The sequence below is a fragment of the Meleagris gallopavo genome, chromosome 5 (genome assembly GCF_905368555.1).
Source record: "Meleagris gallopavo chromosome 5, MGAL_WU_HG_1.1, whole genome shotgun sequence".
In the NCBI taxonomy this organism is placed as follows: domain Eukaryota; kingdom Metazoa; phylum Chordata; class Aves; order Galliformes; family Phasianidae; genus Meleagris; species Meleagris gallopavo.
Genome location: NC_139408.1, coordinates 56,816,905 through 56,839,201, shown reverse-complemented (window position 1 = coordinate 56,839,201; position 22,297 = coordinate 56,816,905). Strand labels below are relative to the sequence as shown.

The 22,297-nt window shown below is 49.4% G+C and overlaps 1 protein-coding gene across 3 annotated transcripts in view; it reads left to right on the top strand.

Annotated features, from left to right (window-relative positions):
* Positions 1–22,297, top strand: part of MDGA2 (MAM domain containing glycosylphosphatidylinositol anchor 2) — a 315,342-nt gene that overhangs the window by 1,320 nt on the left and 291,725 nt on the right. The window lies entirely within an intron of this gene.

Below are 22,297 nucleotides of genomic sequence, written 5' to 3'. Positions count from 1 at the left end.
TCTACCCCGCCCCCCCCTCCAACCTTCCCTCGGGTCGGGCTGGCCCCGTTTTGGCGGATCGCCGGTGGAAGCCGGAGGCGGGGAGCACGGGGGAGAGGAAGGGGTCGGTCGCCGCCCGGTGCGCGGCCCCCGGCCCGGCGGCGGGGTTATGTAAGCGGCGGCCGCGCGGAGCTGTTGCGAGCTGAGCTCCGGCGATGGGTGTCGGGTGGACTCGGTGAATTCAGCCCGAGCTCCTGGTTCGCCACCCCCGGCTCGAAGATGTACTTTTTGTACTCGCTCCCCTTTCCGCTCCTATTTCTTGATTTTTTTATTTTTTATTTTTTTATTTTTTGACTGATATTCAGTATCACCGAAAATATCCGAGGCTTCGTGCCTGCGCCAACGTGCGGCTCTCGGCGGCGGAGCGCTGGGTTCTGCCCTCCCGGCGCACAGCGCGGAGCGGTGGATGCGATGGAACGGCACCGTTGCGGATGGGATAGAGCTTCGGGCACATCTCGGGCTGCGGGAAAGGCAGCTCCTGCCCCAGGCTGAGCGCATCCGTGTGTACTCAAAGTGACGGGCGGGTTTGTCACAGGACTTTGGTTTGGCCGCGATGCCTTTCTGTACAGCGTAACGCCGTATTGGGGTTGGGTGAGTGCTTGGGGAGCGTTGTGAGCTCAGCCGCGTGTGGCTGCGCTGCGTTGGAAACCCATTTTGTGTGAATTCGTGGCTCTCTGTCGGCTCTCCCGAGATCTGTCTGCAATGGGCAGAGCTTTGCCGAAAGCTGCCAGATCCAGGGCATGGCCAGTGCCTCTGAAATCCCACTGTGGTACACGCATTTTGGTATCGGGTATTTGGGAGTCGGTGCTCCGAGTTTGATTTGCAAGGCAAGCCCTGGTCCGGGAAGGGGAACCCGTGTGTGTATCCACAGCAGCACTGTGGGTGCAGTTTGGTATTTAACTGCAAACCAACGCTCTGCATTTCTATCCCCGGTTTGTACAAAAAATAGAACGTTTTCTGATGTCTGGCTGTGCGTCTGCCCCCGAACTTTCCTCTGTTGCTTCTGAATGGCGAAGCTGCGCTTAGGAAGTCGGCTGCTTTTACAGCAGGGAATGGAGCTGGGAACAGATTTCAGAGTGATGGGGCCAGGGGATGCGGGCAGAGCAGATCTGCTGCCCCTAGGCAGGATGGCCAGCTCCCCGCTCTGCTCTGCCCAGCTTGTATTCTGCAAAATAATCTTTAGAGGAACCCAAGTGCTGCGTGCAGTTCTCCTCCTGTGTAAATTATGCATGACTTGCACGGTTAATAAAGCAGAAAACGTAAGTATTCAGAACATGATGGTTATCCTCCCGACAAACTTAGAGTTACAAGAGAAAGAATGGCTCATTGAGAAGGCCGAGGTGTGCACAGAGCATTTGTAAGCAGATAAATGGCATCACATCAAAGCTGTGGGAGTTTGTGAGTCCGATCTCCAAGTGCCAACCTGCCCTGGATCTGGCACATGATGTCCCTGGGTCCCCATGCACCGCCACCACCCCTGAAATCATAGAATCATAGAATGGCCTGGGTTGAAAAAGATCATCTAGTTTCAACTCCCTGCTATGTGCAGGGTTGCCAACCAGCAGACCAGGCTGCCAGAGCCACATATGGGCGATACCCTTCCCTATAACAGCCCACAGGTGAGAGATGCTGCCCAGCCCATCCCACCTGCAGGTGTGGAAACCATGAGGGCAGCTGTCAGTGCTTCCGGATCCTAAGTGCCACGAGGAGCCACAGTGTGGGGCTGCTTGAAGATCTCCCCAGGGCTCTGTGCCAGCTCGGGGCGTGGGGTGAACGCACACGGCATCAGATGTGGCTGCAGGAGCGAGCTGGCTTCTCATTGCTGGTGCCTGCACGCATGGGTATTTATCACGTTAAATGTCAGAGAGATCGTCCTGCTTCCTTGTGCCGGCTTGGAAATGTTACTGAGGAGAGCTGGCTGTTGGAAAGGAGCAGCTTTGGGAAACGGGGAAACCGAAACCCAGCAGTGCACCTTGCAGCCTGGTGGATGCAGCTCTGCAGTGTTCCTGGGATGGCAGTGGGGTCCTGTGTGCCAGTTGGGATCTCCCGGCTGCTCTGTAATGCAACCACGTGGGACATCCCGCTCCCCATCCAGAGGGGATTTATAACTGCCAGCTTTGGGCTGGCAGAGCTGGCATGCCACTGCCCTTCCCTTTCCCTACCGCTTGCCTGGTCCAACAAGTGGATTAGAAGGATGAAAGAAGGGGAAAAAAAAGAAAAGGAAAAAAAAAAACCCCGACACTTAAACTAAGAGCGTTTTCCATGTTACAAAGGGAAGGGTCAGCAGCCCCAGATGCGTGGGGACGGAGGGCATTTCCATGGCAGTGAATGCGGGCGTTGTGTGGGCTGGGCCAGCCCTGCACAGTGCTGGGATTGTGCACGGGCAGCACTGCGGCCCCAGGAACAGGGCAGGAATTATGCGGTGCTGCAGGGACTGGTGCTGCCCTGCAGCTGTGTGCCTGCTCCAGGAGCTTCTGCAGGAGCCCACTGCTCCAGGACAGCTTTAACTCTTTAACCGAGCACCAGAGAGGTGTGTCCTCCTGCCTGTGTGCTGCAGGTGTTCATGCAGGGATTTGGATTTGCAGCAGGCTGAGCAGCACTGCAGCTCTGGCAGCCAAAGCTCAGGGCATGTGGAGGTATGGAGGTATGGAGGTATGGAGGTGGCCGTCGCTTCTGCTCACAGCTGAGGTGTCAGGAATGGTGCTATGCTTGCAGGTAAGGAGCTGGGCAGCATCCTGCAGCCTGGGGATGTGATTTGGGGCACTGGGAGGCAATAAATTGAGGCTAAGGGAAATAGAATCATAGAATCACAGGGTGGTACGAGTTGGAAGGGGCCTTTAAAGGCCATCTGGTCCCACTCCCTGCAATGCACGGGGACACCCACAGCTCCATCAGTGCTCAGAGCCCATCCCCTGACTGTGGGTGTGTGCAGAAACCAACACCTCTCTGGGCAACCTGTGCCAATCCTCTAAAAGATGGAAGACTGAAAACTCTCTGTAGTAGAAGTGTAATAAGCAATGGAGATTAAACAACACTAGGCTTGACTCCAGCCCTGCAGAGCTGATGGAGACCCTTCCATTGGGATGGCACATCTCTTCCATCAGGCATGTGGTGGTGGCTCCCAGCGATCCCCCAGCACGCAGTGAGCTCTCCATGCTGCTTCTCGCCCGCCAGGCAGCAGCTGATGCTCTTGGCAGAGGTGATGAAATCGCCGCCTTTGAGTCCCTGTGAGGGAGATTTGGAGGAAATCGGGTGGCAAGGAAACAGTCTTTGAACAAATAAAACAAAAGCTCTCCTGGCTCGGAAGAGCAAAATCCAGTTTAATTAGAATCAGTCAGATGAAGTGCTGGGGAGGAAGGAAGCAGATGAATGATTAAAGCTCGGTGCTGTGTTGCTCACTCTCTTCAGCATTTTGGGTACCTGCTTTGGAGAAGGAATGGTCTGCTCTGTGCATGCATTGCAGTGCCAGCCTCTATAGGCACGCAGACATATGCATGCTCCTGTAGGGCTCCATTTCTTCTGCAGCACATCTCTTCCCCTGGGGCAGCATCTATGCGTTCCCATCTTTTCTTAAACCTGGAAAAGACTCTTTTGGGGGAAAAACAGTGGTGAACATCTGAGGGTGGATGTTCAAGGCAGGGCAGCTCCCTTGGTCTCTGATGGGAATTCAGCAGTGCTGCTCCTCGCTTGAAGCCATGCTGTGTCCCCACGAGTTGAGAACCCCCCGTTTGCCTTTCTACCATCCTTCTTCTGTGTATGTCTGTGTTGTTGCAGGAGCTCAGCAGGAGATGTGCTGGATGTATGACATCTTTAACATACAAATGTTTCTTCTTCCATTAGCGTAGGTGGGATTGCTGGGGGCAGCGTGGCTGGTGGGAGGTCAGTATGAGACCCACTGTCTTGCCTGGCCTCAAGCTTTGGGAACCAGTTAATCTATTTTTAATATATCAAAGCAACGACTGGAGTAATATATGTTACTTAGGAAATGGTGTGGACTTTAATTATGTTATTACTACATTACATGATTAAAACACCGTGTACCCTTCAGAGTACAGTGTATGAAATATGCTGGTGGAGAGCTCAGTGTAGGAAGGAAGGGCTGGAAGGTCTGGGTATGGTGGTGACACCTCTGTATCCCAGTCCTGCTGGCAGCAAAGGGGCAGAGGTGTGTGGGGCGCCCTGTAGGGGGGCTGCAGAGGCATTGAGGATGAGGGCTGCCCTTCTCGGTCCTGCTGGAAAGCAGGAAGATTATTAAACACAAGTCAAGGCAGGATTGCTAGGCGAGGAAACATGAGCTGGGTTTCAACACACGCTTCTCTCTGTAGCTGTGAGCTGTACCCTTGCGTGCCTGCAGTGCTCTCCAAAGAGCCGTGATAAAGAACCTCCTTCTCACCATCCCAAGGCCCCTTGGCTCTGCTTGGCACCTGCACCCCAGCGTGTCCCTGGGATCACCCATCAGATATGAGCATATGCCCCATCCCTGGAGGCATTCAAGGCCAGGCTGGATGTGGCTCTGGGCAGCCTGGGCTGCTGGTTGGTGACCCTGCACATAGCAGGGGGTTGGAACTGGATGAGCATTGTGCTCCTTTGCAACCCAGGCCATTCTGTGGTTCTATGAGCATGAGACTCCTGGCCTCTGGGCTGCCTGTGTCTGGCCTGCTGTGAGGTCACATCCCATAGTGTGGGGGGTCACAGGTGCCATGAACACCCGAGCATCCCATGGACTCTGAGGGGTGTTTCTATAACCGGGTTCACTGGTGGCAGCCTTACTGCACTGTGTGGATTTCATCTTTGGATGGTTTTGTCACTTGGGCAGAGACTTTTGTCACTTGTTCAGGTTGGATATTAAGAAACATTTCTCCTCAGAAAGATTGGTGGAGCACTGGCACAGCTGTCCAGGGAATGGTGGAGTCCTTGAAGGTGTTCCAGAACCAGTGGAGTTGTGGCACTGAGGGACATGGTCAGTGGACATGGTGGGGTGGGTTGGTGTTGGGCTTGGGGATCTTGGAGGACATCTTGCAGGGGTGAAACTTTTAACATCTCAGCCATGTCCCACACAATGGGAGAGGTGGTCTGGGGCCAGCACTGCCAGCCCCAGGGCTGGATTGGTGAAGGCAGAAGCCATGGGTCCTTGATGCACCAGCCCCAGAGCCTTCAGACCTTGGGATGCAGCCAGAAAAACTCCATCACAGCTTTGAACGTAAACCCGCTGAGACTTACATTCATAGATCATAGAGCCATAAAATCATTAAAGTTAGAAAGGCCACTAAAATCATCGAGTCCAACTGTTAACCACCATGCCCACTAAGCCATGTCTCTAATTCCTTGCAATCACTTCACAGGCTGATGACAAGAACTCATCCCACCAATTTAGCACGTATGCTGCCATGCTTGGTTCAGACCTGGAAATGGATGGGAGCTGTGTCCACCCCATTCATGTGGGGACAATGTGTTCCCAATGGTTTCCTTGCATACACACAGCAGCTCTGGCTGTTAGCACCTGGATCAAAATTCCCATTTCCCATCTCATTTCTCAAGCTGGAGTTAAACCTTCTTGGTGTGGTTCTTGCTTTATGAATATTTAAGCCTAGGGAAGTGGAATGCTGAACTTGAAAGCATTTTTCCCCGCTGGAGAGATGACATGACATAAAAAGATGTTAGTGGAGCTATAATGGGTTGCAGCCTTTCACAAGCAGTCTGGGAGGAAGGTTTTAGAAATACTGCTGATTTTAGGTCTCTATTCTTTGTGCTATTTCTTAAGAAACTGCTTTTACTCTGTTTTGTTATGGGCAATGCCTGCACAGCTCTGTTCCATAGAGAAGCAGAAGACTGTGACCGTGCTGGGATGGGGACCGATGTGTGGTTGCCACCTTTATTACAAGGATTAAGATTATATGTTTGCTGAGCACAATTGTGATGATTTGGCAATTGAAGTAATTCATTTTAGTTGCTTAATCTGTTGCGCACTGGTTTGAAACTCCTTGAAAACACTGATCCTAGAATCACAGAATCATTCAGGTTGGAAAAGCCCTCTGAGATCCCCAGCCTTTACCCAGCCCACCCCACCATGCTCACTGCTCACATCCCTCAGTACCACATCTCCATGGTTCTGGAGCACCTCTAGGGGTGGTGACTCCTTTCTATTGTCAGTCTCAGCCACGCAACAACAGCTCTTTGCAGCTGGGAAAAGAGGGAGGAAGGGAAGAAGAGGTGAGGCTGGTGGTGGCAGTTCCCTCATGAGCCCCTACCGCATCTCCCTCCATCACACCACCACCTCCATCACATCCTGCTCATCATTACTGCTCAGGGACTGTGAATTAGCAACTAAGCAAGTACATCCAAATGGAAGGAGGAAAAGATACTGATGGTGCATCAGGCTGCCCACCTGATTAATGGCTGTTTTTCTGAAGGCGGACTTACTCTGCTCTCCTGGTTGTTGGATTGCTTTTTTTCCCCCCTTTTGTTCTGCATTGTACTGATGGAATATAAAGCAATAAGGCAGTTCTTGGCAGCATGGCAGCGCAAGGGTCAGACCAACAAGAGAGCTGCCTCAGTAGCTGATTTAGCAAAGGTTTTGTCCTCAAATGATGGGGCAGAGTCCTCCAGGTGCAGGCATGGGAGGACTCCACAATGTGGTGCAGCTGATACCATCCCCAGCACCCAGCTGCCATTTTCAGCTTGTTATTTCAGTTGCTAACCTGAGCTGTTCCCCACTCTCCAGTTTTTTTTCCTCTCTTCCCCATATCAGTGCCAAACAGCACAGTACCTACTGGCAAAACTTTGTAAATCAGCCACTTCCCTGCTGCTTCCTCCCCTGGAAGCAGCACCTCTCTTTCCACTCTGCACACAAACAAGGCTGCCAGTACAAAGTCAGTTGTGGAGCTGCTTCCAAGGGGCGTTGAATAGGCTACCCAGAGAGGCTGTGGATGCCCCGTCCATCCCTGGAGGTGTTCAAGGCCAGGTTGGATGGGGCCCTGGGCAGGTATGAAATGTGGAGGTTGGTGGCCCTGCCTGTGGTGGGGGGGGGGGTTGGAGCTTCGTGATCCTTGAGGTCCCTTCCAACCCTGGCCATTCTGTGATTCTAGAGGTGTAAAAGGGCATGTCTGCAGCCCCACAGCTGTAATTAATTGTGATCATTATTTAAAGCAGGGCCAGGCTAGCAGCTGGCTTTTGCTCTCATAGGGCTGTGAGCAGGCTTGGAGCAAGCTGGTGAAGCTGGAGCGTTCAGGTTGCTCTTCTAAACAGTGAGTTTTTCTTTCATTGAAATGCTTCCTTTGCCTGTAGAGGGAGGTGGTAGGGGTGCTGGGAAGCCAATACTTTCTTAGCTGTGATGCATAAACAGATTAAAGCATGGTTGTGGAGGTGGCTGTGCTGTGTTGTTCAGTTCCTCTGTTGTCTCATGGGATGGGCTTTGTGGTGGGTTGTAGGGATGCTCTGCTCCCAGCGCTGTGTCGGTGCCTCCAGGCCTGGTTTGACTGAATCCAGCAAGGAGAAATGAAGTGATACTTTCAGGAAAGGGCTCTCTGGGGTGTGCTTGGGCTCAGCAAGGAGATGTACATGTGTTCTGCAACTTCAGGAGCTGTGGGAGCCATCCCAGGCAGGCGCAGTGTTTTGACAAAGTGGAAAAGTGTTGGAGCTTGTTGTGGTTTGTGTTGTTTTTTTTTTTTTTTTTCTTTTAACCTCCATATATGCTTTCATATAAAGCAGAAAGGAGTTTTAAAACAGACATTTTGAACTAAATAAAAATTAAAGTGCCTCACTTAAAGGGTATCAAAACTCTGGAATGTTTTCTGGTTGTTCAGTAATGCTGTCACGAGATTGTGGGATGTGCTGGAATTGGCTCTTTTTAGTGGGGAGGGAAAAGATTTTGTGGAGAGGGGAGGAAAAAGTTTTCCACTTGAACTTATATAGTGGCAAACCATGCCTGGTGTGCTGTGTCTGTGTCTTAGGTCACAGAGTTATAGGGTTCGGAAGGGATCATCTGGTTTCCCCCTTGCTCAAGTAGGCTCCCTGCGTTGGGTCTCAGTGGTCAATGAGTTGATCTCCAACCATGCGAAAAATGTGTCTTTTCCAGTAATTTGTTGTTTCTTAACGTGTGGTACTTGTGCCACTGGTTCCTGCTGTGGTGATGTATGAGGGGATGATTCTAAATAAGTCTTTTTTCCTTAACTCTGAGGCTGCTTTTGCAGGTAGAGGTGAGGTCTGATGACACCAGCTGGGTTTTGTGTTGCCCACAGTGTCCTGTTGTGTTGCAACCCCAATTAATTGATGAGCTAATCTGCTGTAAGAGCTACTAGAGTTGGTGGATGAGCACATGTTGGCAGTCTCCCTTAGTGGATGGAAGCTGTGCCAGCAGAAAACAGGGCTGAAATATTAACATGTACAAATGATGACTTCCCACGTTCTTGGGGTGTGACTTGATTCCTGTTGGTGTATTGAGGCCTTCTGTAGGTGCTGTGCTCTTGGCCAAGCATGTGTTCCTATGCACGCCAGGTGGGCAGGCAGATCCAAGAGTCTCTCACTTGCAAGCCATGAATGCTCCCTTCCTGTGGTGGGCAGAAGCTCTCACATTTTAATTAGTTTAATTAATGCCTGTTTTGCCTTATAGGAAAGCTAAGCTTTACCTCAGGCACCTGAATAAAAAGAGACTTTTTTTCTACTGAGACTAAATATTCTCATAAAGAGAACGTTTTGCTGCCCACGGCTACTCCATGCTCAAACAAGTTGAGTCCTCAAACTTCAGGGGCTTTTCAAATGGAAAACCAATACCCTGCAACTAAGCTCTATTTTTACCAAAGGACCTTCCTTCCATCTGGTGCTTGATGGAAGCCCCACCAGAGCCCTCTCCTTGGTGAAGGAAATGAGTCAGAGAAAGGAGTGTGATTTCTGGGTATTTTTGCTTTAAGGGTTATAATATGCTGTAAAAGTGATGCACAGATAAGGCTGAGCGTTAGAAACAAACCTTTTCAACTAAGTAATAGAAGTATATGCTGGGCTGAGCCATGAGGTGAAGTGCAGACTTAGGCACCAACCTGGGTGTTGCACAGGTGGGGCAGACTCAGACCTCAGAATAGGTTTCCTTTAGGGAGATGCTTGCAATTACAACTTCTGCAGCTTTTGTGCTTGGTGCAAAAAAACCTCCCTCTGTGTGCAGCAAACTCCTTGTTGCTGGGATTGGGGAGGATGTGTGGTGTTTTCTCCCAGGGTTCAGAGCTGTGTGGCCATCTGCTACTCCTTGGGGTGCTGCAAAAGTCTGTCTGTTCTCACATCTGCATGGGGTTGAACCAGCCAGGCTGGGGGAATCTTAGTAAAATGCTTTGCTGTTTGTGTGGTTGGTTGTTATCAGCAAGCCCTGGTGGCTCACATCCCATGGGAGGCCTGGGTCATTCCCATCGTTGCTGAGCCCGGGTGAAGGCAGCTGGGTGAAGCAGATCTGGGCAGTGCAGACGTGCCATGAGCAGCTCCTTGCAGGGCTGATGGAAGCTTCTGGTAGCTGCTGGTTGGAAATGCTTCTTTGACCACAAAGTCTCTCCATGCCAAGGCAGTGGGTGAGGAGGACTGCCTTTTTTCATGATTTCACTGTGGCAGCCATTTTTCCATCCAGTGCATCCGCATCACGATGTGTCACTGCTCTGTGGTCTTCAACTGGTCCACATGCATTGAGCCCCTAATGGTGATTGTTCCTTGTTTGTGCCACTGCTTGGTTGCAGTGTACTTGGAGTAAGAGCTAACCTTTCTCCTCTGCCCCTGTTTCTGATATGGGGTGGAAGTACAGGTGGGCAGATGGGGGGTGAGGTAATGCAGTTTGCTTCTTCAGATGACGGCAAATATGGGTAATGTCATGTGGGGTCTCATGTGCAGTGGGTTGAGCTGATGGTGACCTTATTATGTGGGGCTTTGCCTTCATGTTCCCATGAAGCCTAAGCCGAGGCAATACTTTGCATTAAGGAATCCTGATTTGATGAAAACCCACCAGGTGTTCTGCTTGCACCTTAGCTTTCTTAGCTGAGATTGTCTTTATTTCATACACCTCTAATGCCTCAGCAGTTCTGCTCTTGCAGGAGTGAATCTGTGCTCCTTTCTTCCTTGCAAATGGCAAATGTATATGTTGGAAATACAGCACTTTCTTGCTTGTTCTGCAGATATCAGCTTATAAAGCATTACATAGAAGGAGCCAGTGCTTTATTTAATTTTCTTCTGAGCAGTGTTAGCTGATGACAGTCCTCTTGGGCATAGCATTTGTGTGGCTGTCTGACCTAAGAGTCCAGAAGGTAGAGCTGGACCTTCTGCCTTCTAGAAATGGGTGTTGGATGTTCCCTGTGCAAATTCTCCATGCAATTCTGTGAAAATCATGTTCCCATACGAATGTGTGCCTGGCTCGGTCATGCTGGAAGCATACAGTTGTGCTGGTGGAGCAAATGAGATGCAGTAGTTGTTGAGGGTGATCTTGTGGGGTTCTCACGGGCCTTAAGGTCTTAAACTTGCAGCCTTGGCTCCCTGGTTTTTGTTAGCTCTTCTGTCTGCCTCCTGTCTTGGCCATGTCTTTCTCAAAGCCCATTGATGATGAACTGTGTGGGGTCCCATCCTGTCAAACCAACCTCTGCAGCCTGGAGTTGGTCCTTTGCTGTACCACCAGCACGGCACACAGCTGGGATGCTGAGGGCTGTTGTTCTGCTTTTGGGGTTAGAGAAGTTTTGATTATGAGATCACTCATAGAAGAACGAAACCAATTGCAGAACTGAGATGGCTTCAGCATTGTTTTTTATCAATTAAAATTTCCAGTTTACAGCTGCTCGTAGCAGGAAGTGTATTTTACAGCTTAAATGTGCAGCAGTGTCATTAACTCCCTAATTGCAAGGCTGTGTTTATCACTCATTAAAATGTTAATAAAAATTACCTAAAGCACTGGATCTTAAAACAAAACTCTCGAAGCTGTGTATGGGGCAAATTGCATAGTCTCTTGCCTGTGCCTGGACCTTGGTGTGGGTCTTCTGGTGGGTGCTCCCAAAGGGTCTGTGCAGGAGGAGGTGAGAGAGGTGTTTCAGTGTCTGGAAAGAATCACAGAATCATTAAGGTTGAAAAAGACAGGGGATCATCTAGTCTGACCATCAGAAGGTGGTTTACCATTCTAAAAGCCATACGGAGGATGTGCTGCCAAGATCTTTGGGGCTATGTAGGATGAGAAGAGCAGGGGAGAGATGGATGTGGAGGTGTGAGCCAAGAAAGCAGTGAGCTTTAGCAGTGGGCAGAGAACAGAGCTGTGTTGGTCTTTAAGAGACAAATGTTCTTGGTCTGCAAAGCCCTGAGGGTGGGAGTGTGCTGTTCGTGCATCACCTGTCGCAGTGGGATTGCTGGATTGCTCCTGGCAGGGTTTCCAAGCTTTCATTGCGATGTAAATAATAATAATTAGCGTGTCCTTATGGAACAGTCATGGCTGTGTTTGGATTGGGGGGAGGGGAAGAAACAAAAGCAGCGTTCATTAGTGTAGGAAGCAGTAGAAAATGATTCAGCCTTCGTAATGCAGGTGAGCTGATACCAGCAGCCCTGTGGCTCATGGAGTCCAGTGTGGGGTGAGCTGTGACCCATTTGCAGCCTCCTCAGGGTGCTTTCCAGAAGGTCCAGAGGAGCATTTCCCACTGGTTATCAGCTAAAAAGAAAAACCAACGAAGGAGGTGGAAGGCTGAAAGATGCGTGGGGCTCTGAAAGGCTTATCAGCTTGTGGTTTTAAATAGGGAGGTGAAAATGAGGATTACAGAAGTGGGAATCAAAGGGAGGATGGCTTTCTGGATGGTCCTGGAGCATCTCCTGGAAGCATCAAAGAAATACAGAGCAAACCTGCAAACCTTCAGCAGGGTGAGGTGGGAAGTGAGCAAGCAGTCTGGATATCTGGCTCAGATGAGTGGTTAGTGCTAAGTGTGTGCTCTAATTAGCTTATCGATAAAGACTTTCTCATGCTATTCCAAGGAAAAATTGGTATTGACATGTGCCAATGCAGTAATTCAATGGAATCCATTGTCTTTTGCATTGCTGAAGTCCTTTCAGCTTCTTGTTCTGAGCACCTCTGTGGAAATGCTGTATGTGATCAGGGCAATCCTATGCCTTAGCAGTGCAATAATGTAATAAATCAGTACAGTATGGTCAGGGTATTATGTGGGATAAGGAGAGCAGCCCAGTAACAGCAGCACTAAGCTTGCAGATATTGAAAGAGTTATGAAATGATGAAACCCAAATAAACTGAAATGTAAAGCTGTCCTGTTGCACGCTTCCAGTTACCGCTTGTGTGCTTGTCAGGAGTGAATATGTATCTCTCTCCTTATCCTTGCAATAGCTGCAGTTAACACAGGTCCGGGGGATCAGTTCAGAAAATAACCACTTTCTGGGTTTGATGTGTTGAATTTCAGTTGAATTTTCAAGTTCATCTCCCTGCTTTAGGCTGAGCCTGGTTGCTGTGCATGCCAGCACTTCTGTGAGCACTCCAGTGCTGTTGCCTTGTGTTTGTTCCCACAGGGAATGGGGAGCCCAGCCTCGTGTGACACATCCAGGCTTCCACCTCTGTGGCCCCATAACATCACCAGGGACAATGACTCCCACTCCCAGGTGGCAGCAGGTGTGGGACCCCCAGAGCATCTCCTTGGGAGCATGCAGGGAGACACAGCCCAGTGCTGGTGTTGGGGTGAGGAGCAGCACTCTCTAGCACACCTGTAGCCAGGTGATTAGTGTGGTGAAAATGAGGATTACAGAAGTGGGAATCAAAGGGAGGATGGCTTTCTGGATGGTCCTGGAGCATCTCCTGGAAGCATCAAAGAAATACAGAGCAAACCTGCAAACCTTCAGCAGGGTGAGGTGGGAAGTAAGCAAGCAGTCTGGATATCTGGCAGATGTCCTATGACATCTGGATTCAGGAATGCTGTGCGCTCCTTAATGCTGCTCTCATAGAATCATAGGATGGCCTGGGTTGCAAAGGAGCACAATGCTCACCCAGTTCCAACCCCCTGCTGTGTGCAGGGTCAGCAACCAGCAGCCCAGGCTGCCCAGAGCCACATCCAGCCTGGCCTTGAATGCCTGCAGGGATGGGGCATCCACAGCCTCCTTGGGCAACCTGTTCCAGTGCCTCACCACCCTTTGAGTATCACCACCATCTGGTGGCTTCCTCCAAGGCCGTGACAGAATGTGCTCAGTGCCCTCCTGCCCGCGCCCTCTGTGCTGCACAGGCACAGAGTGCAGACATGGCTGGCTCAGTTATTGCTGCGATAGCTCTTAAACCAACCACTTACATCTGTCCATCACCATTTTGGGAGGCATGGGGCTGTGGGAGCAGCCTACTGAATGCCTCAAGCTGCAGCGGTTTTGCAACAGTTCCTGTTAGACCTGATTCCACAAAAAGCTGTGCTGTTTCTGCTGAAACTCAGTCTGCTCTTAAATTAACCCCACCTGGATAAAGGAATGACCAGCAGGCTCCTCTTGGCTCACAATATTTTTAGAAGCTAGATTATACTTCCAGCAAGAGATGTTACATTTTGTGTAAAAGCTCTTAAAATGTCAGAAGGGTTTTTAATGCAGGGGGAAAAAAAGGGTACTTATAAGATACTTCATTATAAAGAATGTTGCCAGCAATCCCCATGCTTTGATACTGCTGGTGAGAGCTTTTCTTAGCCTGACCATGTTTTCTGCCCTGTCAACTAAGTTGGATTCTCCTGGCTGTCTCTATCCTATTCTTCAGAGACCAGATTTGCAGTGTGTGCTCACAAAGAGTTCTGGCTGAGCTGAGGAGATCCAAATGATGGTAGCTGTGAAAATGCAGGTGGGAGCATCCCGAAATGGGTCCCCTACTTTAATCCTCCACACAGTGTTTTATGTAGCGGCACCCTGAGTTGTTTCCTTACCTGGGAAACAATGCAATGTGTGCAGTGCTCAACTTTTTCCATTGCTGCTCTGAGCTGTGGAGCCTGCAGCTTGGATGCACTGAGCACTGCTCAGCATCGAGGCAGGTTGCTCTTTGTGCTGAGCCCAGCATGGGGATGTATCAGATGCCCACCTGTAAATACCCAGTGCAGTGAAATAAAGCAGCAGCCAGCCCTGAAGGAAATTAGAGATGTTAATTCTGCCTTACAAGCACTGATTTGTAGCTTGTTTACAAAGAGAGTGGTGAGGTGCTGGAACAGCTGCCCAGAGAGGCTGTGGATGCCCCGTCCATCCCTGGAGGTGTTCAAGGCCAGGTTGGCTGGGGCTCTGGGCAGCCTGGGCTGCTGTGAGATGTGGAGGGGTTGGAGCTTCGTGATCCTTGAGATCCCTTCCAACCCTGGCCATTCTGTGATTCTACTGCTGGTGAAAGGAGGGAAAGGTTTTTGCATGATGGAGGAGTTTTAAGCATGGTTCTGATTGGAGCGATGTGGCCAAGTGCCCTTGTTTACAGAAACAAGGATATTCACCTCTTTTTGGAGAGCACGGTGAGCTCTGCATGGATGAGGATTATTACTAATTAGGACTGCTGCTGAGAAGAGCCTCAGGCTATGGAGGAGATGATCCTGGTGCTTTATGCCTGTGGTACAGAGGAGTTTGGATGGGGTGTGGGTGTCTGATCAGTGCAGAGCTTTCCTGTGGTGATGGCAGAGGTCTCCCAGGAGCAATATGTGAACAGCAGTGCTTCAGCTTTGCAGTCTGTGGCTCTAATGCCCAGTATGTCCTGTTCTTACTCTCATCTGGGTCACCCAGAAACTCACCTTGAGTGAGCCTTGCAGCAGTGCCTGGGCTGTGCTTAGAGCCCACACCTGCTCTGGAGGAATGCAGGGCTCCTGAGCAATGACCTTTGGAGGGCAGAGTTGGTTGCTGGCTTGTAAGTGCCTTGAGCAGCACAGCAGATGGCAAGTGGTCAAATGCACACAAGCCACTGTAGTTAGAACCATCCACAGTATCTGTGCTACCTGTGCTCCTGCTCCTGTGTGTCACGTAGGCTGTGTTTTCTGAATCAGCCCAGTGCATTTAAATGCTCAGACAGCCAACAACATAGAAACTTGTACAGCCAGCATGGGTGAGAATGTCTGTCTGTGTGGCTGCAGGGCTGGCACCTGACCCCGTTTGCCCACTGAGAGTTGAAGGTGCCTGGCTACCAGCTCTTGTCCCCTCACATCAAAGCCCCTTTGGGGTTCTACAAGGTGTTGCCCACTCCCACCTTGCTCGCTGACTGTGTTCCTCAGTGCCACATCTCCATGGTTGCTGAGCACCTCCAGGGACCTTGAAAACCTGCTGTGGACCTTCGCTTCCTTTAGAGCTATCTTCAGAGCCCAGGAACTCCTGTTCCTGTGTGTCCTGCGTGTGTTTATTTTTTCAAATGAATCCCAGCAGGTACAACTGATGGCAGTATGAGAGAGAGTGCTTCCAGAGGTGCAGCACAAGTCCTTGAAGACTCGGAGCAGGGAGAACTGCACAACGTGCTGCTGCGTGGGGCCCTTTGTATGTAGATCCTCTTATTTGCTAATGGGATTTAGATTCAGACTTCCATCTCGCCAACCTGAACACTTGCCTGAAGGTAAAGCAGCCTTTTATACCTTGCAGAAGCAGCGCATTAAATTAAGTGGCAAGCAGGTGGAGGCTTTACATGCTGCGCTGTCTGTACCGTCAGGGCAGAGCACTGTGTGTAGCCCTGCAGCAGCAGCAGCCTCTCCTGGAAAGGCTTCATTTAATCCAGTGACCCTGGAAAACATGTTTTGTTCATTTGCAGCCTTCAGATTTGGGCTTAGACAGCCTACTCCTGCTCCTTCAGGAGCTGAGGTGGGAGGAAAGCCATACGTCTGTTGCAGAGTAATGGTATTGCTGGGAGGGGTGCTGCTGTCCTGCATGGTTTGCTTTGCTAGGTCTGTGAATGGGAAACTTCTCGAGTCTAAAATGCTGGCTAATGAGTGACTGTTCATGGGATTACGATGCTTTGGAGAAGATGCAACTGAGACAGGGGAGGTTTAGGTTGGATATGAGGAGGAAGTTTTTCAGCCAGAGGGTGGTGAGGCACTGGAACAGGTTGCCCAAGGAGGCTGTGGATGCCCCATCCCTGCAGGCATTCAAGGCCAGGCTGGATGTGGCTCTGGGCAGCCTGGGCTGCTGGTTGGTGACCTGCACATAGCAGGGGCTGGAACTGGATGAGCACTCACGTGGGCCTTTGCAACCCAGGCCAATCTATAATTCATTCCATGATTCATCAGGAAGACTATCTGTGTCCCTGCTTTGTGCTGAAGGATGGGCTCCCCTGTAGAGGTAGCTGTGTGGAGCACAGCCCTCCCTGCTGCTCCAGCACTGCCAGCATTTTTATGCCTTGTCTCTTATGTCCAGCTTTGGGGTCTGAAGAACTTTGCTGTGCTCTTAGGGTGCCATCAGTCATTGCTTCATTACTGAATGTGCTGTGGAAGAAGTGAGACCTACATCACCGTGTTTTGTTCATAGAATCACAGAATGGCCAGGGTTGGAAGGGACCTCAAGGATCATGAAGCTCCAACCGTTCTGCTGCAGGCAGGGCCACCAACCTCCCCATTTAATACCAGACCAGGCTGCCCAGGGCCCCATCCAGCCTTGCCATGAACACCTCCAGGGACGGAGGCTTTTTTTCCCCCTGTTTCTTGCTGCAGTCAGTAGGTCTTGTTGAATTGGCTATGACACGCTCCTTTATCACAGGGAAATAGCTTTCATTCTGTGTGAATTGAATAAAAATGCACGGAATGATATCATGCTGCTTAAACAAATGGCAATGGGGAAAGTTGCACGAGTTCAGCATGTTGGTTTTTTTATAGCACGTGAATGGGATCGCTCACTAGAGCAGCTGTGAGCTGAAGGTTTCTTATCCGTACACATTTCAGGTAAATCAGTTCCGAGAAGTCCTTTCTCAAGTCTCCAGGGAGAGACAGCAAGGAGAGAAGTCAAATTGAAGATTATTTTAAGGCACATTGTTTCTCGGCATGAAGCACAGCACTGTGAAGCTCGGAAGGCTGAACATTAACATTCCCATCCTGTTACATAAGTGCTAAATAAAGAATATAATCGAGACTTTACAGGAAAATGGTTCAGATAACCAGTTGGTTGGAGCTCTGCAGACCCCTGGCCTTCCACATGCAGCCTTATGTGCACCTGATCCATGCTGGGAAGTTGGATCTGGTCCCCGAAAGCAGGACCAGATGCCCTCACCTATGGGTGATGTCTAAGTCTGTTAACATATGGTGCTACCATCTTGAGGTTGGGCTGGGAGGATGGCTGAGCATTAGTATGGCTGCTGTTTTAGCAACTCTCCCAGCACTGTACAGAGTGGTGCTGAGGTCACCAGGCTTCCAACTGCTTTCTATGCTTGTTGGTCCTATCACAAAGAGCAGCACTGCACTTGTGCTGGGGGTCCCGTCTGTGCAATGGGCACATTTTGTGACTTAACTGAAGGGTGTGACTGTGAGAGCCATGACTATTCAAGGCCAGGTTGGATGGGGCCCTGGGCAGCCTGGGTTGCTATGAAATGTGGAGGTTGGTGGCCCTGCCTGTGGTGGGGGTTGGAGCTTCATGATCCTTGAGGTCCCTTCCAACCCAAATCATTCTGTGGTTTCTGTATGTGTGAGAATGGCTTCTCTTGGTCAGACCTCATGTCCAGCATCAGCCCTTTGGGGTTAAAATACCTTTCAGGTGGCAGAGCACGAGAGCTGCCCTGGGAGCAGTGCTTTCCTCTCTGCCACCTCTGGAGGATATCCTGGAATTGATGTTGCAACCAGAGCAGTGCATTTTCAGTCTCTTCAATGAGCCTTTTCTCCTTCAATCCCTTGGACTGCTTTTGAAACTCATTCTATTTTGGATCTAAAATGTTCTCTGAGAGCAAGCAGTAGGGTTTCATTGCATGGCATGGAATAGCAGCCACATGACTTCATTGCTGCCTCCTAGTCCTTGTGTGTTCTGGAAAGCCCTGCAAGCTCTCTCAGCCAGTTGTAGGGCTTGGGTGTTTTTTTTTGTTTTTTGTTTTTTTCCCCCCACTCTTTGGGTTTTGAATGATCACAAAGATTCTTTTGCCTTTCCAATTAGTTGCTACAGTTTCTTCAAATGAAGAGATGGACAGAGGTTCCCACCTGCTCCCAGGCTTGGTGTCTGTGCATGTCCCACCTATCAAACACAAGTTCCAGTTATTTGCCAAGTGCTTTGAAGCCTAGGCAGAAAAAAAAAATAAAAATGAGAGTAGTTATAGCTGCTGATAACGTGTAGGGATTTATTGAAGGACGAGCAGTATTTCTCTGTTCTCCCCAAGACCCTGTCAGCTCCATTCGAGAGGCTCACCATAGTGGCACAGATAGCATCTGAGCTTTCAGTTGCTTTTAAAGGAAATTTATGGTTCTCCTGATAGCACAGAAGAGCTCAACAATGTGACTCTCGTGGGTCTGAGAAGCAATAGCTTTAAATTTCCTGTTAAAACTCTTGATGTATTGCTTCTTCCTGTGGGTTGAATGTTGTCCTGGAAGTGTGGTGAGTCGTGTGACCCCAAACCTGTCAGCTTGGGTTTGATGGAGGTGGTGAGAGCATGAGGTCAAAGGAAATAACTGGGGGTGGGAAATTGGAAATTGTAATGACTGCAGGAGTGAAGAGCCCAATCAGAAGAGTGCAGAAGCAGGCACAGCAGAGACCCTGCTCAGGCAGAAGGGTGCTGGAGCCTTCCTTGGAGGTAAATGGTGTTTGGAAAGGGTGGGTGGCAGGTATGAGGAACCACGAGGAAGTTTCTGAGGACGTGTGAAGAGTGGGGAGAGAAAACTTGGTGTGAAAGATCATGGAACCATAGAATGGTTTGGGTTGGAAGGAATCTTTAAGACCGTGCAATTCCAACCCTCTGCTTATAGGCAGGGACACCTCTGTAGAGCAGGTTGTTCACAGCTCCATCCTGCCTGGCTTTGAATGCTTCCTGGTAGGGGACATCCACTGCTTTCTCTGGGCAGCCTGTTCCAGAGTCAAGCTGGCTTGCACAAGTGCATTACCCCAGCTCAGGTGCTCGGAGCCTTCCTAACAGCATTTGGACCCCACAGCTGTTTCTGTTTTCCAGTCTTCATCCCCACCTAGATTAGGTGTGCCCAGCAGTGCTGCTGGCATGGAGCAGGGTGGATAACAACCCATCTGCACGGATGCAGACCAAGGGAGGGCCCCTGATGGTGCACCCATGCCAGCTGTTAGCTACGCAGTGCTGCAACAGAGGCCTTACCTGAAAACCCCACCTTAGCTGTGGCTGGGCCCTTGAGGCTCAATATGGTTTTGCTTTAGAGGCCTTAGCAAGAAAATGCAGTTTTAGGCTTCTGCATGTTTTTTGACATGGAAATGATTATGCAGTAAGAGCTATGAATGCTCTGGCAGCTTTGCATATCTTTTCTAATGCTAGTGCCAAAGAGCAATTAATACGAAAAGTAATGATGACATTAAATGACCAGTGACAAAACTTGTTTTCCCACCCTCAAGCTTCTGTAGTTTTCCAAAACTGCTCCTCAGAATATGACAGTGTAGTGGAGCTCTGATGCCATTTTCCAGCACACTGTCTTCACTTTTAAAATCCCTTCCATCTCTTTCAGAAAGGTGCTGGCTTGCCTCCTGGCATACACAGTAAGTGGAGACGTACTGATGATCATGTAGGGGATTATTTTCTTGAAATAGAAGTGTTGACATCTGCTTCAGAAAATAACAAATGTTTGACCACATAAACTCATTAAACCCCCCCCTTGAGTGCAATGGCAATGCTTTAATTGCACATCTTGCCTGATGTCCTGAGCTTGCACACGAGGATCGCTAATTATTCTGCAGTTGTCTTTGAGGATGGGTGCCACAATAATGAGCTGTTACCAACAGGTTCCCGTTGGTTGGTTTGAATTTTGCACAGCTGGAAATTGATACAAGTGCTCGGTGCATTGATGGGATGCTGGTGGTTGCAACAACAGTGAACTGGGATTGCCATGGTGCTGCTATATGGTGGTCATCTCAAAGGTACCAGCTGAGACTGGGACACCAGCTGGTCCACCAACTGGTGGCTAAGGGCAGCTCTCATTTTATGTATTTATGTCGCTTATATACTAAAAGACAGGATGAGGGGAAATGGTTTTAAATTGGAAGAGGGTAGAGTAGGTATTAGGAAGAAATTCTTTACTATGAAGGCAGTGAGACACTGGAACAGGTGGAACTGGATGATCTTAAAGGTCCCTTCCAACCCAAACTGTGCTGTGATTCTATGACATAGTTTATAAACCTAGAGGAATCTCTGGAGGTGTTCAAGGCCAGGTTGGATGGGGCCCTGGGCAGCCTGGGCTGCTGTGAAATGTGGAGGTTGGTGGCCCTGCCTGTGGTGGGGGGTTGGAGCTTTGTGATCCTTGAGGTCCCTTCCAACCCTGGCCATTCTGTCAATTGCAGGTGAAAGATAAGAATTCAAGAAATTCTGTGTTGGTTTGGAGCTGGGGGTCTGAGCAGAGTTGAGCTCTCGTTTTGTTTTATTCTACATGAATAACTTATTCACATAAAAATTGCTCTTGAATGTAGCTGCAGCTGAGGAACGGGAGAGGAATCCAGAGTAGTGCAAATGCTCCCTTTTGTTGATATCTTATTAAAAATGCTTTTGTTGCGTCTCAATATCTTTATTTGATTTTCTCATATTTAATGAAGGGATTAAAGCAGAGCACAACAGCATGAATATTTTTGGGTCTGAGTAGAATTATCTGAAATTCTGATGTTTCAACCAAACTGGGAATCAGTGGTAACAACAAATAGTGCTTCAGCTCAGCCCCAATCATTTTTATTATTTTTTTTTCCCCTCACCCGGGTTTGGCAAGTGAACCAGAAAAAAACCAATACTTGCCCACCTCTAGAACTAGATCAGAGAGACCCAGAGAGACCCACTTCCCTTATCATTGCTTGAGCATATATCCCTCCTCTTTGCAGTTTGGGGGTTTCAGTGCCTGGAAGAAATAAAAAATAAACCCAAATCAATGGTTACCCTTTTTGCTGGTGGCATGGTTATGATAATGGAGGTAAAGACCAAGGAGTGGCTGTGCCCTGCAGGATCTTAGTGCAGGTAGCACTTAATTACATGATCAATGAAGGCTGCAGCTGCTGGGGTGCCTTCATGTGATCAACCCACTGTTCTGTAGGAGCATCTCTGCAGCGTGGTGGTATGTGGGTGTGTGTATGTGCCCTTCTATCCCCTGCTGCCTCAGCCAGCTGTGCAGCATGAAGCTCAGGAGCTGGAAGTAGGGCTGTTCATGCAGCCCCGATGCAGTTCCTCTGGTTTGTAGCACTGTGGCCTTCACTTAAATAAGCAGAGATTTTCTCAAGATCCCGCTCTTTGCAATGGAGTGGGGATATTGCTGAGTATGCTGTCTTCATTCTATTTTCTCCCTTATTAATTTAAACTTAAGCAGGATGCTGGAGGTGCTTGTTCCAGGCTGTGTGCTCCATCGTGTCCTTAATAAATGTCCTAATAAATGGTGGCACAGGAGGGTTTTCCTGGGACAGAACCCACTGGGTGTTCCTTATTGCCCAGATGCTGCTCTGAACTAATCTCTGCAGCCCTCGCCACTGTAGGATCTGGCTGCTCATTCATAAAACAAGCAAAAAGCAGAAAGCCAGCAACCTCTGGCTGACTGCAGTGTGTTGGGACGGTGATTTGGTGCCCAAAAACAGTGCTTGAGGCTCCTGTAGCTGTTCCCTTCTCTCACGTTGGCTTGGCAGAGCCCTGTGATGGGGATGTTTGCTTAGTGTGCAATTAGCAGTTGGAGTCCTTGCACGTAGAGATACTGGGATTTCAAGGTTTCTGTTTTATTTTTGGCTGTGATAACAGTTGCTAAATATTATCCCTTCCTCTTCTACTTCTGTGAGACTGAGTTCTCAGTATACGTGGCAAACCATGCATGCAGCAAAAGGCTTTTTTGTCACTTGCACAGGGTGCAGACCTGCTATATAAGCCAACAGAAGTCTGTACACAAACGTGTGCTTTGGTGATTGCAGTCTGAGCAAGAATTGTTGGTCTGATGTCTGAGTGAGCGGATGCTCCCATGTCCCCTGAGGTTATCTGTCTGCACATCGGCAGCCACTCCCTGTAATCTCATCTAATCTCTGCGTGTACAGAATGCTTGGAATTGAAATGATTGCCCTGCCTGCCACCAAGTTGGGATTTCCTCTGGAGATGAAAATTAATTTGTATGGATTTTTATGGTTTGCAGTTGATGCTGGCTCCAGCCCATGACATCAGTGCCAGAAATGCATTTTAAAGCTCAGAAATGAGCTTTCC